This window comes from Mustela erminea, chromosome 5 (assembly GCF_009829155.1).
Source record: "Mustela erminea isolate mMusErm1 chromosome 5, mMusErm1.Pri, whole genome shotgun sequence".
Taxonomy (NCBI): domain Eukaryota; kingdom Metazoa; phylum Chordata; class Mammalia; order Carnivora; family Mustelidae; genus Mustela; species Mustela erminea.
The window spans coordinates 72,928,467-72,946,317 of record NC_045618.1 but is presented as its reverse complement, the minus strand read 5'-3'; the positions used below and the strand labels follow the sequence as shown (position 1 = coordinate 72,946,317).

At 39.1% G+C, this 17,851-nt stretch overlaps 1 pseudogene; it reads left to right on the top strand.

The window, feature by feature from the left end:
- Positions 1 to 16,568: 16,568 nt before the first annotated feature.
- On the top strand, positions 16,569 to 17,022 carry LOC116590165 (annotated as a pseudogene).
- The last annotated feature ends 829 nt before the right edge of the window (positions 17,023 to 17,851 follow it).

The window sequence follows — 17,851 nt, the reverse complement described above, 5'->3', positions numbered from 1 at the left end:
GGTTTGACAGATTATGATCTGCAGGTCAAATTTGGCCCTCCAACTGCATTTATAAATAAAGTTTTATTGGGATGCAGCTACACCTATTTGTTTAGTATGTCTATGGTTGTTTTCACACTACTAGTTGAGTGTTGAGTAAAGTTACATAGTTATAACTACACAGCCTGGGAAGTCATATGTATTTACTAATTTGGACCTTTACAGAAAAGTAAAAAAGAAAAATAAATGAAAAAGAAATCTTTCATAATCCCATTACTCAAAAATAGCTAATGTTAATATCATTCTTTATTCCCTTTTATTCTTGTGGAAGCCACTCTTTAGAAAAACCAGACAGAGCATTATGAATTTGGTACAGATGTTGACATTGATGATCACACACACACACACACACACACATCAAGAGTGTAAAGATTTTATAAAATACAGATATTATTTGTATAACTGAGGTTTTTCTGGAAAAGCAGGAGATACCTTCCATCCTGGTCTGAAAATGACTGAAGAGTAAGAAAAGGAGATTAGCTTGGAGTTTTACAATGGTTGGGGATGGAGCCAGGGGCTTCTACGACCTGAATTTTCCACTGGTGCCATCTTGACCAGGGGTAGGGCAGAAGAGGAAGAGGTAGAGGAAAGCAAAGGTAAAAGCTGTTTATAGTCAAACATCAAAAGATGGAGTCAGACTGCTTATTACAAGACCACATTCCCTGCCTCACTGCTCCTTCTAATCTACCCATATGTTCCTTCCCTGGTTTCTGACAGAAAGCAAATAAATGGATTTATCCTAGCCTTCCATTTCTTCTAGAAAGAATTTAAGGATCCTCCCAGGAAGAGGATGTCAAGAATTAAAACATCGCCTGGGCTGCCTCCAAGGGGAGTGAGGAAAGGAGGGAATAAAACTCAGAATCTCTTGAGGAGTTCTCTCTTTTGCTCCTTAGGGCTCTCAAACTGCTTCATTTTTATGGCTTGTTCCTTGAAAGACTGTTCCCTGAAAGCCTGTTCTCTGAGAAGAGCCCAGCACTGTCCCCTGCTAGGGCTGAGGGGCCCTCTCTTTGGCAGCCAAGAGTGAGCAGCTGAGAATTCTGCTCTAGGCCTTGGGGAACAATTCTCTTTCCCTCTTCCTTCCCTCCAATTTATCCTCAGAGCTGAAGGATCTACAGATGCAAAATTAGGATATGGACCCAAAAGAAAGACCAAGACGTCACTCAACCAGCTGAGACTTTAGGTCTGCCTCTGGCCTGTGAGAAAGGAACCCTGCAGACCCTGCAGGGGGGTCTGGTCGTGGGGCACCGACACTGGGGTGTACATTCAGACCCTTAGGCCTCTAAGAAGGGCTCCTTTGCCTGATGGTGTCCACACTGCTAGGTCTTCCTTACGGCCCAACTGAGGGGAATGCAGTGGTCCTGGGCTCCCAGCTATCCTTACTCACTCCTCACTTGAGGAACTCTTTCCTGAAAGCTAAGAACATGTAACTGTGAAAGCTCTGAGGATGAGAAAGAGAAAGAAGAATGACTGGGAAGGAAGGAGTTATCTGCTATATGCTAGGTGCTTTATACGCATTCCCTCTTATAAAAAGATTTTTATTCTGAAAGTGCTCAAGCATACACAAATAGACTAGTACAATGAATAGCATGGATTCATTGGCTTAAATAGTACCTTTCAAGATTACTTGATGACCTATACAAAAACCCTAAAAGATAGGTCTTAACCCTAGCCCTCTCAAAAGATTCGAGGACTTTGGGTTACTTGCCTAAGACCACAGAGCTAATATACAACAGAGGAAACAGGGTTCTCCATAGTTTTAAATGCCACATCTTCAATGCCTCTCTGCATCCAGGGAAGGCATTTGGAAAGAGAAAGGACTTAACCTGAGCCTGGAATGTCAAAAAAGGAGGAAGAGGACATCTCCAGAAGGACTGAGAAGTGGCAATGATGGGGAGAGAGGCCTGACCTAGACACTGGCTGTAAGACTCAGAAAGAACCCACTGGACCTTGCTGCTACAATGTTTGAGAGACTCACCTCACTGCCCAAGCCACCATGAAGATATCCAAATGTCATGTGGAACCATGAGTGGCATTCCTGGCACTGCAACTCCCTATTGCCTACTGTTTGCTAAGTGAGGTTAACCCTTCCTTTTGGATGGAATGACTCGTTAATATGTGCCTTGTTATAAAGTCCCAGAGTGGATGGCTCTTCTCCACTTCCTGAGTATATATGTAAGTGATGTCTCATCACCAGCATAATTTTATTTATTTTTTTGCCACCAGATTTAATACTGCTCAGCCATTTCAAAGGAGGCCTGTGTTTGCTGCTTCCTGCTTTGTTTTTTTATTAAGTGCTTCCAAATAAGGAACAAGTGTCTACAGGAAAAGGAAATGAATCTTTGAATCTGCAAGAGGATGCTAGAGGACATCTTCAGCAATTTTAATAATAGCTTTGGAATAGATGCCTGCATGTTCTTGAAATGATGACAACTAAAATCCTAAAGAGCTTTATTGTCTCAGGGAGATAATAGTAAAATTAGGGAGGATGAACATAAAATATATAAAATTAGAAGCTGAAAAGCCCACCATTGTGTTGGCTTTATTAATTCATTAAGTATATTACTAAATAAGCACATATGTCTGTTTTTTAATTCTGAGCTCTAAACATCTTACATATGTTTTATGCATAATGTGTATCTATCATTTTGAATAAATTTGGCTATATTCATAATGTTTACCCTAAAGATGTTCAAACTCTGAATTTTTTAAAAAAGCATTTTTTTTACTTTTTAAGTTCTGGGATAAAATTGTGTGGGGCATGACTCCTTGGTCACATTTAAAACAAAAATATCTCTGAGATCCAGTTTATTAAAGATACCAGAAAATCTTATTCATCATCTGCCAGCAGAATTAAACATTTTTCAGTACACTCTAGTCTATTTCTATTTGGAAAATCCACACACAAATCTAGTCAAGCTTGGAAACGCACATGTTGGAGAAATGTGAATACCATTTCCATAAAGTGAGAGTAAGTTCTGTTTTCATATCCCAGAGAATATTAGCTGTGCAGACGAAGACATGCGTCCCTTTAGGGACAGGACTTTGGGCTTGAGACAGATGAGACATATATGGAAGAGCAGTACATGGTAGGAGAAGAAAAGGAAGATAATTTTAGCTCCAAAGTTTTCTTCCTTTATAGTTTTGACCAAACAGAAACTCATGAGCTGCCAGCTATGGTTTATTGCTCATCTTTTCACTCTAGTTAGAGTGGAGGTATATGGATAAAGGATAATGCTTTTTATGGCGAGCTTTTGATGTTGCTTGGGTATTTAGGGATTGTGTATGTCCTTCAAGAGGGCCTTTTCATATATTTCTCTAAGGACAGAAAGAGAAGGATGACAGGTTGAACAAAACGCTATGAGCCAAAATGACACACAGGAGACAACTTAGCATCAAGCTCATAGGTTTTCTGGTGGGACCAAGAGATTTGAACAATCTATACCAGACACAGAGCCACATGGGACCGGCATAAATGAGTGTCACTGCCATGGCTCCAAATTGCCAAAAAGCTGTACTTTGAAAGAGATTGAGCCTTTTCTCCCCTGGCAGTTAGTAGGTGTAACTGGCAACACACAGACTCCCGAGCACATTCAGAGTATCTGAGGAGTGTGGTGGCTCAGTGGCTTGGCTACAGCATGTTTGAAGAAATGACAGCCCAAGTATTGTCCATTTACATGAGCTATTCCTTAATCTTACTCCAAACAGTACTGATGTCATGTCCCTGCTGTTTCAGTGTTGTTATGACTTCACCATCACATCTTAGTATGATGGTGAGGGTGGTATCAAATACAAAAGGCTATAATGAAGTTGATATTTGAAGTTAGAATTCAATAATTCTTAGGAAATATGCTACTACTATCAAATGACTAATGGTTGCTGTTTTATTGTGTGTGTGCTTGTACTTTTTTTTCTTATAGAAGTAAGAAGCCTACATTTTTAAGCCTTTCATATTGAATTTTTAAAAAAGATTTTTATTTATTTATGTATTTATTTATTTGAGAGAGAGAGAGCATGTGCTGGGAAAGGAACAGAGAGAGAGGGACAAGCAGACTTTGCACTGTGCGCAAAGCCTGATGCGGGGATTGACGTGAGGCTCGGTCTCACGACCCTGAGATCATGATCTAAGCCAAAAGCAAGACTCAGATGCTCAACTGACTGAGCCACCCATGCACCCGCATATTGAACTTTTAAATATGGACCAATGTGGAAAAAATATTAGATGTATAATAAGTGTTTTAAATATTGTTCTAATACAAAAGAAAAATCAGCAAAAGACAAGAACAAGCAATGTACACATACATATACACAAATAAAAATGGTTACTATGTATATACAAATATGCCTAACCTTAATAGAAATCAGATAAATGTAAATCAAGATAATGATAAGTACAGATATTCCTTATCATATTGGCAAACATGAAAAAGAATAATACCAATGGATATTTCTTTCTCTGGTGCTAGGAGTATAAATTATATGCTCCTGGAGGATGATTTAAAAGTAATTATCAATATGTAAATGTACACACTTTTTAACCTAGTGAATTTGCTTTTATGAATTAATTCTAAGGATGAAACCAGACAAGTATATTAGGATACTTGCTTACAGAGGTTCAACATAACACTGTCTAAATACAAAAGAATAAGAACAAGTTAAATGTTTATTAATAGAGGATTGCTTAAGTATATAAGCCAAATAATAGAATATTATGCAGCCAACATAAAGCTATATTATGGAAAAGACATGTTTGTGAAAGCATGTTTTAGAAAGCACAGGTTAATACATTCACATTTTTTGCGGAAGGAAGGATATATACTAAAAGGACAATTATTATAAGTGTCTTATGTGGGTAGAGGGAAGGAATCTATGGATGTTTTGCTTTCTCATCTTTATAGCTTTCTTTTTTTTTTAAATAGATTTCTTAATTGTATAAGTTTCTATGCTCTATTCATGGACAAAATTAACTGAGCTTTACCATGTGCCAGACAATGAAGATACAGCAGTGAAATGTCACTACTGGGTACAAATCCTGTCTTTATTACACTTGTATATTATTGCAGAGAAGACAGAGAATAAAGAAAGTAAATATAAACCCAGTGCTATGTGAAATAATGTTAAGTGCTAAAGAGAAAAAGGCTTTGCTTACTCAAAGTAACGAAAGGAATGAGGCAGAGAGCTTATCCACCTTCTTCTGTACTGGTCCTGGCCCCAGCACAGTTTACATTCCAGAGAAGTGGTCAATATCATTTGCTGAGTTAATTTAAGAAGACTCCAGTCAGGGCACCTTTTGGTCAGGGTACCATGCTGAAGACACAATACCACGCCTTCATCCCTGGGTTCTCCTTTCTTGGGGATATGGCAGATGATCTATCTTCCTTCAACCCATGCATTTTTTTTTCTCCAGACCTGTTAACATTCAGCACATCTTATTCCACATCTTTCCTTATTTGGTAACATTCTAATCTGGCTTTTCTGAGATTGATATATGTTTCTTGGACTAAACTTGGATGAAATAATGTAAGTCAGTTATTTCCCAACTATTTTATAAATGGGATTATCTTCTGGCATGGCCACCCCCTTTCGTTATATGCTGACGCTTCATAATGTCACATTGTCTACTTACTTTGGGAAAGTATCGTTAAGTTTCTGTACATAATTGCCACAAATCAAACACATCTAACATTTATAAACATGCTGGGTGCCTTTCCTTATTTCCTTCTTTAGCTTCTGTTTCTTTGAATTCTGCTATTGTTAATTCTCCATGATTTTTTTGTCCCAGGAAAAATTAGTCAGATTACAGGAAGAGGCTACAGCAAGTTAGAAAGGCAGAAGAAATAGTAACTAATGAGCATCTCAACCTATATATATTTTTTTCATCTATTAATTCTCATGTGCACAGGGATAAATGTCAAGGGCAATTTGTATCTTAAAGCATGACAATGAAATTTAGGATATAGAGAACAAAGAAATATGTATTTGTCAATTATCTTCCACCTGTCTCACAAATGAAGTGGACGAGATCTTAATGAAGGATTCAATGGCTAAGAGTGGCAGATTAGGGATTAGCATATAATAGATTAATATCAGAAATGGTCATGAAAAGCTTAAAGTATTAGTCATGATCACAACCTAATGCCTTTTTCAAGTAGATAGACATGAATTCAGTTTTTGAAATTGTATAATAAGCACCATTTAAGGATAGCCTCATAGGAAGTTTATTGCTTAAACATTTGAGCTTGCTGCCAAAATAAAAACAACAAACAAATACTTCATCAGATCCCACACCATGCAATTAAATAGTCTATCTGTGATTCTGGCTTGCAACAATCACAAGTCTCCCTAATAAACTCGAGAGGTATGTCTTATTGCCCCTAAACTCCCTATAGATTCTTTTTCAAGAATGTCACTGCTATCTGAGTTTGAGTTTCATTTATTCTGAGAAACTGCTTCCTCATCAGGAAAATGGATGCATTAACGTTTGCCACCAAACCAGCTCTCAGAAATGATTTGTGAGGCCGAAAGGATTCATACTAAATTCCTTGAGGTTCCCTAGATAAAAAATATTTTAAAAGCACACATGATGAGCTGCTCAATAGATTTTTGACAGGCAAATAAGCTTCAATTATGAGGACACTAAACACTTTCTTTTGGTCTCAGAAAAAGGCAAAAGTATTTTGCATACATTATTTAATTCTCACCACTCTGCAGAAAATGTTGCTATTATTGCAATTTTATAGATATAGTTGAGACTCAGAGTCATCCAGTACCTTGTTCAAGGTCATAGAGATGGTAAAAGACAGGGTCAGAATTCAAACCTAGACTTCAAACACAAGACCACACCCTATGTTTCTTGCCTAAAAGGATAAATTTCCTCCCTCCTAGACTCTGTTCAAAATGCATGTCCCTTTGGGCTGTGTCATCTCCCCATATTCTTGTCATCAACTTATAAATCTATCAATATATACCTCTATCAGAAGGATATGTGAGGCCTCCTATTAGTTTGTCTGGTTATTAATACAATTCCAAGCCTATCTCAGCACAGTGACTTGCCCATTTTACCAGGCAGTATTCTATTGTTTGTGCCTGATATCCTGTCTCTCCTATTAGAGTAGAAGAGGTACAAAGATAGACATCAAAACTAAACTTCAACATCCACTGATGCTCAGAGAAGCAAGCCAGTAAGATGAAATGAATGGCACAATGTCTCCAACTTAAGATACAATGTTAAATACATCCAGTGCTGTTTTGAGATTTCCAGGAACAGAAGTTCCTTCAAACCAGCTCCAAACAAAGCAGACAGTCATTTTCAGAAGTTTCATAAGAATCTGAGCAAAGCTGAACCACTACGCCTACAAAAGGGCCAGAGCTAGGGCTGATTTCAGGTTTAGCTTTCTCTCTCTCTCTTCCCCCCTAGAACACCTCCTACCTGGTTGCTGCATTCTCTTCTCTTTCTCAGGGTAAACGGTCTCAACTTACACACTGCCAGTAATGGCTGTCTCAGCCATATCCCTATAAACCCTTTTAGCTTGAGTACGCTTCCCACAGGCAACTTCACCTTCCATTTCTCAGTTCAAATTTCAGACAAAGAATCTGATTTAGCTCATCTTTTCAAGCCAGAACACATAATCCTAGTCACTGACTAGTTTCTGGATGGGTCATCTCTGGATTAAAGGTCCTCATCCAGTCCAGTTGGCTGCTGGGGGAGAGGGAACAAGTCTACCTTTCTCTTTCTAAAAAGAGGCACGGATGGCCAGACATCATGAACTCTGTCTAACACACATATGTTCAAGTTCAGGTCTCCCTCCTTATGAGAAGGATGCTCCACAGTGTTGCACACAGACCAGATCCTTAACCCAAGCATGACTTCTAATTGAATTTCAGCCATTGTCAGTAGGATGTTTATGAAGGAAATGGGGTCACTTCACAAAATAAATAGCAAAGTCATAGAATCTAAATATTAAGTTACATATTAGAGAGTCAGGGCAGAAACAACTGATATATGACATAAATTTTCAGTCCTGGTCTAGAAAAAGGCATGTCAGGCCATATCTGTAGAGAACCACTCAACTAAGCATTTGGAAGGCAATCTGGTGTTTTGAGGTTGGTTTGGGCTGAGACTTGAGAAATGGGTCAAACTCCCAAAGTTTGAATTTATTCAAGAAAATTGTCTTAAAAATTACCTGCAATCCTAGGATTTCGGGCTATTTTAGCAACTAAATTTGATGAACTATGTGTTCATCTGTTAATATCTGGGGACTTGTTTAAAGAATCTGAGCTGCCTCCCAACATTTCAACCATTAATACTTTATCAATACAACAGTGAAGTGAAGGGGACTTAAAACACATTATTATAACCCAAAATGTGCATGTCTCACATCCTTTTCAATATTCACTTTGCAATTCCATTACTGATTGTCTCTGACAGCAGGTGTAGTACAACTTTATGAGCACTCTCTTCATTTTATGAAGCTCTCCATCTGAAATATTAGAGAGTTGGGATTAGCGATTTCATAGACACAAGTTCTATCATTCATAAATCCTTTATCTTAAAATTGAAAGCATTATCTTTAAATGTCTTCTACAAATCTTTCATGGGAATAGAAGGTCATTTATGAACTATATGTGAGGTGACTAGGAGAAGTATACTTTATGAACTTTTTGGACCATTAACTCTAGATTTTGATTTTTCTTCATTCAAAAAAAAAATGGTATCTTTGAATGTTTTGAGAGTGTGATGGGAAAATCAGCTTCAATGAATTTTCTCTTTGTGGCCACTGATACAGGTCACTGAGGTGATTGAAGTCTCCCAGCAGACTTTTAAATATTTGAAGCTGAAAATATTTAAGAGTGCACCAAATGAGTAGTGCTTTAATTTTTATTTATATTCTATTTTTGGTGTGGTTGTGATTATAGCCTCACCAAGGCGGTGATCAGTAATGAATGTGTCCTGTTGGCAGATCCCTCCAGGGCTCTGATTCAATCTTTTGAGTTATGGGATGAGGACAAAATGAACTATTTTTCAAGCTTGTAAATATGTGACAAATGACAGTGCAAGAACTATTGATTCCAATCACAGTGATACAATGTTTCATAGTCAAGACTGACTCTGGCTTTACAAATTACTTGCAAGTTGAACAGTAAACCCATGCACAACACGCTTCAACCTGGATCAATCTTCAAGAATATTTGTGTCAGTATTCGCCTCCAATTTGAATAAATTCCCAAAGTGAAATGGACTTCTCTCTCTCTTTTTATTTTTAACATTAGAAGGTGATGTTGGGTTTCCCCCAATCTTCAGAATGAAAAGAGGAGCAGAAAAAACCCTTGTAAAATCCCCAGTGACCCTACAAATAGGTATCTGTTTTTATCTTTATTAGTTAAATAATCATAATCAAATGTAATCGAGAAATGCCACTCAAGAATACTAATCTTACAACAGCTAAAAATTTACAAGTACTGCCTAGTTCAGCACTCAAATCTGATTAGAATTTACCTGGAGACAAAACAAAAATACTGAGCTGTGCCAGTGGGTTAGAATTTGAGACACCACAGTAGCCATTATGTTCCTGCTTGGGACCATCGGATGTGACTATTTTTGAAAAAGCCTCTAACATGACAGGTATTTATATATGAAGACAGACCCTCTTAAAATCCTCCTCACTTGGATCATGAGCACTCCTGTGTGTGTGAAGCAAACTTTTCCTAAAGGACTACCACGTGAATCCAGTAAAATATAATTTTGGGGGGCCAGAAGTCAATTTTGCAGCAATTGTGAGAAGGCAGCATCTGTACTGCCCTTAGCCCCACCCCCCGCCCCAACGCCTACCCCGTGGTGGAGCACCATTTTAAACTTGCCCTCAGGTTGTCACGGTATATTTTATGCAGGACTGACCTTAGTGGAGGCTCTGCATGCTGATGTATTATTGACCTTCTTCCCCACTGCTTACTCAAACAGGCCATCTGGGTACCAGGACTGTACAGGGAATATGTCCAACTTTCCAGACCAAGATAAAAAATAAAATGCAGGGGTGGGGGGTGGGAGAGAACGAAGGGTCTTAGCTTATACCATGGATTTGTTTATTCAGACATAATTGGTGTGGATCTGGCCAAGGCACTGTTTCATTCTTTGTCTAATCCGCTGGCCTCCTAGCCCCTCCCCACATTGTTCATCTCCATTAAAGTGTGATGAGCCACTAAGCAAGAAAGGAGGACAGAGAGGCAGCAAGGCCACCACCAGCCCCTCGATATAGAGTTACACTTCTGGGGAGGCTGGCATTAGCCAGGGTGTGAGGATGAACGCTGAGCAAGGGCAGACCCCATCTCCACCCAGTTTCCCCTGATGAGGTCTGCTTCTTTCTCCCTTCCCTCTACTGTGCTGGAAGTGGGTGCTGGGGATCTGGAGCCTGAGAAGCCAGGTTAACATTGCTAGAAGTTTATCTGGCCAGTAGACTTCAGCTCTCCTCAAGCTGAATCACAAAGAACCCAACCTTGCCAAGACAGACCAGGCATATTTAAAGCTTCCTTGGTGACTTTTTCCCAGGCTGGGATCCATTTTTAGCAGCTTCACTTGGTTGATGAATGGCTTCCTTTCAATGGTGATATTGACTTAGGAAACTAGCTCAGAATGTCAGATTCAGTTCATACTGAACTACTCTCCAGGACCCAAAGATAATCGTGAGTTCTCCACACCATAGAATACTACCAATGGCAGGAAGGTTCTGTTTAACCTCTTTCCTTGATCATCAGAAAGCTCTCCTTTAATGGTGGTAAGTGCTATTTGTTTATAATGTACTTAAGGAGCATAAAGGTTTTAAAAATATATATATAACTGTTAAATATCTTTAATAAATACCTTTCTAAGGAAAAACATATCAGTAATCTTTTGGACATCAACCTTAGCAACAGCTTTCAAGATCTGTCTCCTTAGGCAAGGGAAACAAAAGCAAAAATAAACTATTGGGACTACATCAAAACAAAAAAAAACTTTTGCACAACGAAGGAAACCATCAGCACAGTTTAAAAAGGCAACCTACTGAATGGGAAAAGATATTTGTAAATGACATACCTGATAAGGGGTAAATATTCAAAGTGTAAAGAACTATAACTCAACACCACAAAAACAAATAATCTGATTTAAAAAGGCAGAAGATTTGAACAGACATGTTTCCAAAGAAGATATATATATAGATGGCTAACAGATATATGAATAGATGTTCAACATCACTCATCATCAGGGAAATGCAAATCAAAACTATCATGAGATATCACCTCACACCAATCAGAATGACTTGTATAAAAAAGACAAAGAAATGACAAGTATTGTTGAGGATATAGAGAAAAGGGGACACTTGTACCCTGTTAGTAGGAATGTAAAATTGCACAGCTACTCTGGAAAACAGTATGTAGTTTCTTCAAAAAACTAAGCATAGAAGTACTGTACAATTTGGTTATTCTATTTCTGGGTATTTATCCAAAGAAAACAAAAACACTAATTTAGAAAGATATACTCACGCCTATGTTTACTGCAATATTATTTGCAATAGCCAAGATATGGACGCACCCTAAATGTCCACTGACAGATGAATGGATAGAGAAGATGTGATATATGTACACAAAGGAATATTAGCCATAAAAAGAACGAGATCTTGCCATTCATAACAGCACGGATGGACCTAGAAGGTGTTATGTTAAGTGAAGTGAGCCGGACAATGAAAGATAAATACCATTTGATTTCACTTATGTGTGGAATCTAAAAAACAAAACAAATGAACAAACAAACAATTAAAGAAAGAAACAGACTCATGAATATAGAGAAAAAAACTGATGGTTACCAAAGGCAAGGGAACTGGAGACCAGGTGAAATGGGTGAAAAGGAGTAAGAGGTACAAAATTCCAGTTATAAAATAAGAAAGTCACAGGGATGAAAAGTGCAGCAAAGAGAATATACTCAATAATATTGTGATACACCTATCATTGTTAGTAGTTCATAATACATATAATTATCGAATTACTACCTTGTAGATCTGATATGTATATGTGAACTACACTTCAATTAAAAATTTAAAAATTAAAAAAGTAGCATTTTGGAGTAAATATTCAGCACAGTTCGTTTTGCATGGCATAGAAATATAGTAGATGTTAGCTAAGAACAAGCCACATCCCTGAAGCCTTCTCAGCCCACTGCTCCCGTCTATCCCCTCTCCTCCCCTTTGCTCTTCCATTTTGTAGAGACTGCTAAAATACCCTCCATAATATAATTTGTTGTTCATCTATGTCTACCCTTTCAAGACTCTGAAGGGCTAGGGCCACATTTTAATCATCTGTGCCAACTGAATCCTGTGCCCAGCACACGGGACAAATTCAGTCAATATTTGCCAAATGAATGACTAATTATAGCTAATTTACACAGATGTTCCTCAACTTACAATGGGCTTACATTCCAATAAGCCCACTGGCAGCTGAAAATTCGTAAGTCAAAAATACATTTAATTCACCTAACCTCCCAAACATCATAGCTTAGCCTGTCTTAAACATGCTCAGAACACTTACTTTAGCCTATGGGTCAGCACAAGCATCTAACACAAAGCTTCTTTTAGAAGAAAGTGTTAAATATCCTGAATGCTGAAAGTGAAAAGCAGAGTGGTCGTAAGCCTGTCAGTTGTTTACCTCTGCTATCCCGTGGCTCAGTGGGACATGTGGTTCACTGCCACTCCTAGCACCAGGAAACAATATCGTACTGCATTTTGCAGAAAATGCAGTACCTCAGGAAAAGATCAAAATTCCTAATTTGAAGTATGTGTATCACTTCCCTACTATTGTGAAGTCAAAAAATAATAAATTGAACCATCATAAATGGGAAACTGTATTTCTATTTTAGCAATATACTTGGCAATTCGGTTAATCAACACAATTTGATCCTTTCATCCCCATAGTAAAGACTGAGAAACTGAGGCTGAAAGAAGTTAAGTAGTAGTTAAACACCTAGGAGTCAGACTCTGCACTCAGCTTGGTTACAGAGTTTGAATTCTAGCTATAACAGTCACAGGATAGTAGATGAATGCTCATCCCCTCCATTGTATGCAAATGAGAAATCTATGGAGCTAAATAAAAACAGTTCTACGTGATCACTGGGTATATTCGATTGTGACAGTTATTCATAGTCTCTGGGGAGACCCAACACAAATTGTGAGAGGCACTGAGGCTCTGTTTGTTATATTTGTTCAGACTTCTTTTGCAATGGCAAACTTCAAAATGTATAAGCACAGATTTAGGATGCGCATTAATTTTGTCTTCAGCAAAGTGGATCAATCAAACCCACAGAGACAGTAATACTGTTGTTTTACCATCCAGCCTCTGCAACAGATAAAACTCTTCCCTGCGGCTTCTCTTACTAGCCCTGTGACTCTAAACAAGCAATACAACCTCTCTGACCCTCACTTTCCCCCTCTGTAAAGTGGGAATATTAATAGTGCCTTCCTCAGAGGGTTGCTAGCAGCAAGGATTAAGTGAGACAACACTTAGGAAAAACTTAGCACATCAGCTGGTTCATGTTTAGGAGCTTACTCAAAGGTGGGTATCTGCATGACATCAAAACATCTAAATATCTTTGAATACCTATTCAAAGTAAATATAAATTAGCAAGGGGAATATAGGCAGAGGGCACACAAAAAATAAAAGAGAAAAAAATCAGAGCGCCTGGGTGGCTCAGTCAGATAAGCGGCTGCCTTCAGCCTAGGTCATGATCCCGGTGTCCTGGGATCGAGCCCCGCATCAGGCTCCCTGCTCAGAGGAGAGCCTGCTTCTCCCTCTCTCTCTGCCCACCCCTCTGCCTACTTGTGCTCTCTATCTCTTTAATAAATAAATAAGATCTTTAAAAAAAAGAAAGAAAGAAAGAAAAACTCTGTTCAATACTGCTAAACTGTATATTTGAAAATAACTAAAATGGTAACTTCTATGTTATGTATATTGTGTCACAAAAAAAAAAAATCTGCCCATTATCCTCAGTGTATGTCATAATGAGAAAACAAAAAATAAAACAAATAAGAAACATAAATAAAACTTCTATCACTGTAGAAATATCTAAACTATTGAGAACAATATATTATTTTTATTAATGTTAAATTTAATACATAAAAAAAATTTTTTTTAATATTTTATTTATTTATTTGCCAGAGACAGAGGGAGAGAGAGCGAGCACAGGCAGACAAAGAGGCAGGCAGAGGCAGAGGGAGAAACAGGCTCCCTGCCGAGCAAGGAGCCCGATGTGGGACTCCATCCCAGGACCCTGGGATCATGACCTGAGCCGAAGGCAGCTGCTTAACCAACTAAGCCACCCAGGCGTCCCTGAAAATTTTTTTTTTTTTTCCTGAAAATTTTTAATTAGAATATTTTTGTGTGTCAAACAATGATAATATCTAACCAAATTTTTATTGATGTTTCTAGGACTTTTTCATATCTTCTTTATAATCCCAAGAATTAAGTAGGTTCCCCCCTAAATTTTTAAATATTATTTTTACCAGGTTAATTTTTTCAAAGCAATTTTTAAAAAAATCACATTTTGTTTGCAACCCTTCTAGGTTAGTATTTCCCACAGTCTGTAACAAAACATTAATCAGAATCTGAGGTGGTGCCTTGCTTAGGGCTTGTTGGTTAGGAAAGCTAGGCTAGGAAAGGCGGCCTTCTTGGCTCAGAAAAACAAGAGTAGAGCTAGAGAGTCAGAGCCAGACATAAGCAAGGAACTGGCTGGTCCCAGCCTATAGCTACAGAAGGTCCATTTCATGGGCCCTGCCTGCTTTCCCTCTAACACGGTGAGTTGTCTGACAAAGAGTAGCATTTGCCATCCTGGTATCTCTGAGACCTGTCCTTTATTAAGTCTGATATCAGGCCCTGTATGGAATGTTAGAAAGTCCAAGAGAACTTTAAATTCCTCAGAGGTTAAGACAAGGGGTGGAGTTTGGATAGTTATAGTAAGAAGGGGTGAGGGTAGCCTCGAGGCACCTCATTCAAGAAGAGTACTTCCAGCCTTAAAACAGAAAATGTAGACTCAGAGTCTCTTCATGACAAGCACTTAGCAATGTCAGAGGCCTTCTTTGGCAGAGTGGCCTGTGGAACCTATGGTCCCTCAACTTACCCTCTACCTTCTCTTTCCTTTGCTTTTCAAACACCGTGCAGACCTGAGTAATAGTGGTTGCCCCCCTTCCAATGAACATTGTCTTCAGGAGATTTGTGATTAGCATTGAGTGGAAGAGTGACATTGCCACCCATGGTTAGTCAGCCTCAGGGAAATTTCCCTCAAGTCCATTTTGAGTGCCTGTTAAAGGAAAGGGAGTCCCTATGGCCAGGTGTTGGGGTAAAGGTTGGTAATCACCATCTAGATATGTGCTATCTCCAGCCTTCACTGATATCATATTCTCCAGGAACACAGCCCAAAAACCCGGGAGTCAAAAAAAATAACAAAACAACAACAAAAAAGTCCTGATGATGAGCTACTTTAACAACTGTAATTGAACTAGATCCAATTCAGCAGAATCATCAGAATAAGAGTAAATGTGCTCAAAGGAATGACAAGATTCCTAATGGTACTACCTAAACACAGCCATTTATTCACCAGCATTAGGGAACATGTTTTTATTAAGCACCTATGCGCCAGTGTGGCAGTAATGAAGATAAACACAGCCCTTAGAGTGCTTATCATAGACTACATGAGACACCACATATTCTAGGACTTGAATTTGGTCTTCTGTGTGAGGACATGGAGACAGCATAGCATATCTATCCTTTTTTTTTTTTTTTTAAGGCAAACCAATTGCTTGGCAAAATGTAGATCAAATGGCTCTTATATCAATTATATTACAAATATTAAGTCATATATTTGCTAAGTAATATGGGACATTCAAAGAGGAAATTAAAATCCTTTATCTTCTAAATGTGATTCAATAATAAAAGCCACAATTTGTTAAACACCTACTCTGTGCCAGGCATGATTAAACATCTTCACATTTAATCTCCAAAATAACAGGGCAGGGCTGGCCTGTCTCCAAATCTGTATGCAGCGCTGCCTTTCCTCCACCCACAGCCCTCTGAGCCTAACTCCAGACCTACCAGCTAGTGGCCTTGTAATGCTAGCCCTTTTACCTAACTTTTCTCAGTGAATTTTCTCACCTAGGAAAATAGGATATATATAACTTACTTGGCAGAGCTGTTGCAAAGCAAAGTGATATGCTGTTTCCAAGGTATCAAACTCATGCTTGATGCATAGCAGGTGTTCAGGCAGTGCTAATTCTTTCCTTTCCCTAACTATTCCCTCTGGTTAGCTGGTACCCTCCCTATGAGATTCAGTCATCCCACTATGGACTTGGCAGCATGAAAAGTTCAGAATAATAGTGAGGCCTCTTCTATTCAGGGGTTTCAGACACATTTTAAAATGAAGGCAGGTTCTCTTACAACAACCACCTTAGAGTCTCAATTAAGAAGCAACAAACTCTCCATTTCCTTTCCACCATCTGCTTGGCAGCTGCAAGCTAGCAACCATGCATGAGCACATCTCCATCCACATTGGTCAGGCTGGTGTCCAAATGGGCAATGCCTTCTGGGAGCTCTACTGCCTGGAACATGGCATCCAGCCTGATGGTCAGCTGCCAAGTGACAAAACCACTAGTGGAGGAGATGATCCCTTCAACACCTTCTTCAGTGGAGAGAGGTGTTGGCAGACACAGGCCCAGGGTAGTGTTCGTAGACCTGGAACCCACAGTCATTGATGAAGTCCACACTGGCACCCACTGCCAGTTCTTCCACCCTGAGCAGCTCATCAGAGGCAAGGAAGACGCTGCCAGTAACTATGCCTGTGGGCACTACAGCATTGGCAAGGAGGTCACTGATCCTGTTTTGGACCATACTTGCAAACTGGTTGACGAGGGCACAGTTCTTCAGGGCTTCTTGGTTTTCTACAGCTTTGGAGGGGGAACTAGACAGACAGATAGATAATAAAAAGGGCATAAGTATACTCCAGGTAAGGAAAACATGTCATTTAAGGTAGACATGAAGGTAAAAAAGCCCAGGTGTGCTCAGGGGTCAATGAGATGCCAGGGATGCAGGATTTGTACAGAGATTTAAGACAAGCATGAGACCTAAAAGTTCAAGTGGGTTGGGTTACCAGTGATCTAGAATGCTGGTACAAGGAGATAGGTGATAAGGAGTCACGGTTTCCTGAGCAGTCAAATAACAGGGTAAAAGCTACGTGCTGGGGAATATTTATCTGGAAGTTATATACCAGATGGAATCGGGTGGGGCAAAGTAGAGGCCAACTGTAATAGTGGATGTGGCCCTATCTGAATATCCTCAACCAGACTCCTTTAGCCCAACTTTAGGATTTCCTTTAAGTCACCATGTTGGGGTCCACATCCTTCTATTCCCTGTCCTTCATCAAATCTGAGTATGGCCAAGGCCTTTGTCATTCAGACTCAATAGTTTCGTGATCATCTTCTACTCTCCTATCCTATGGTACTCATATCCATCTAATCGCATTCACACTGACAACCTCACTCATTCATTTATTAGTGTGCTTGGTGTCATACACTGTCTCCATGTATCTGTTGTCTCTGTCCACACCGCCAGTCCCCTCTGTTAGACCTGTGTCATTTCTCGTCTCATTGACTCCTGCCTCTTCTATTCAGGCCTCTATTGATCAAATCTCACTAGCATTCCAGCTAATGAAGAAAGCACACAGAGACTAGGACCAGACAGAGCCTTAAAAGTCGCCTCGTCCAACCCTTACAAAGAGGAAACTGAGGCTCTGTGAGACGAGTGACACTGG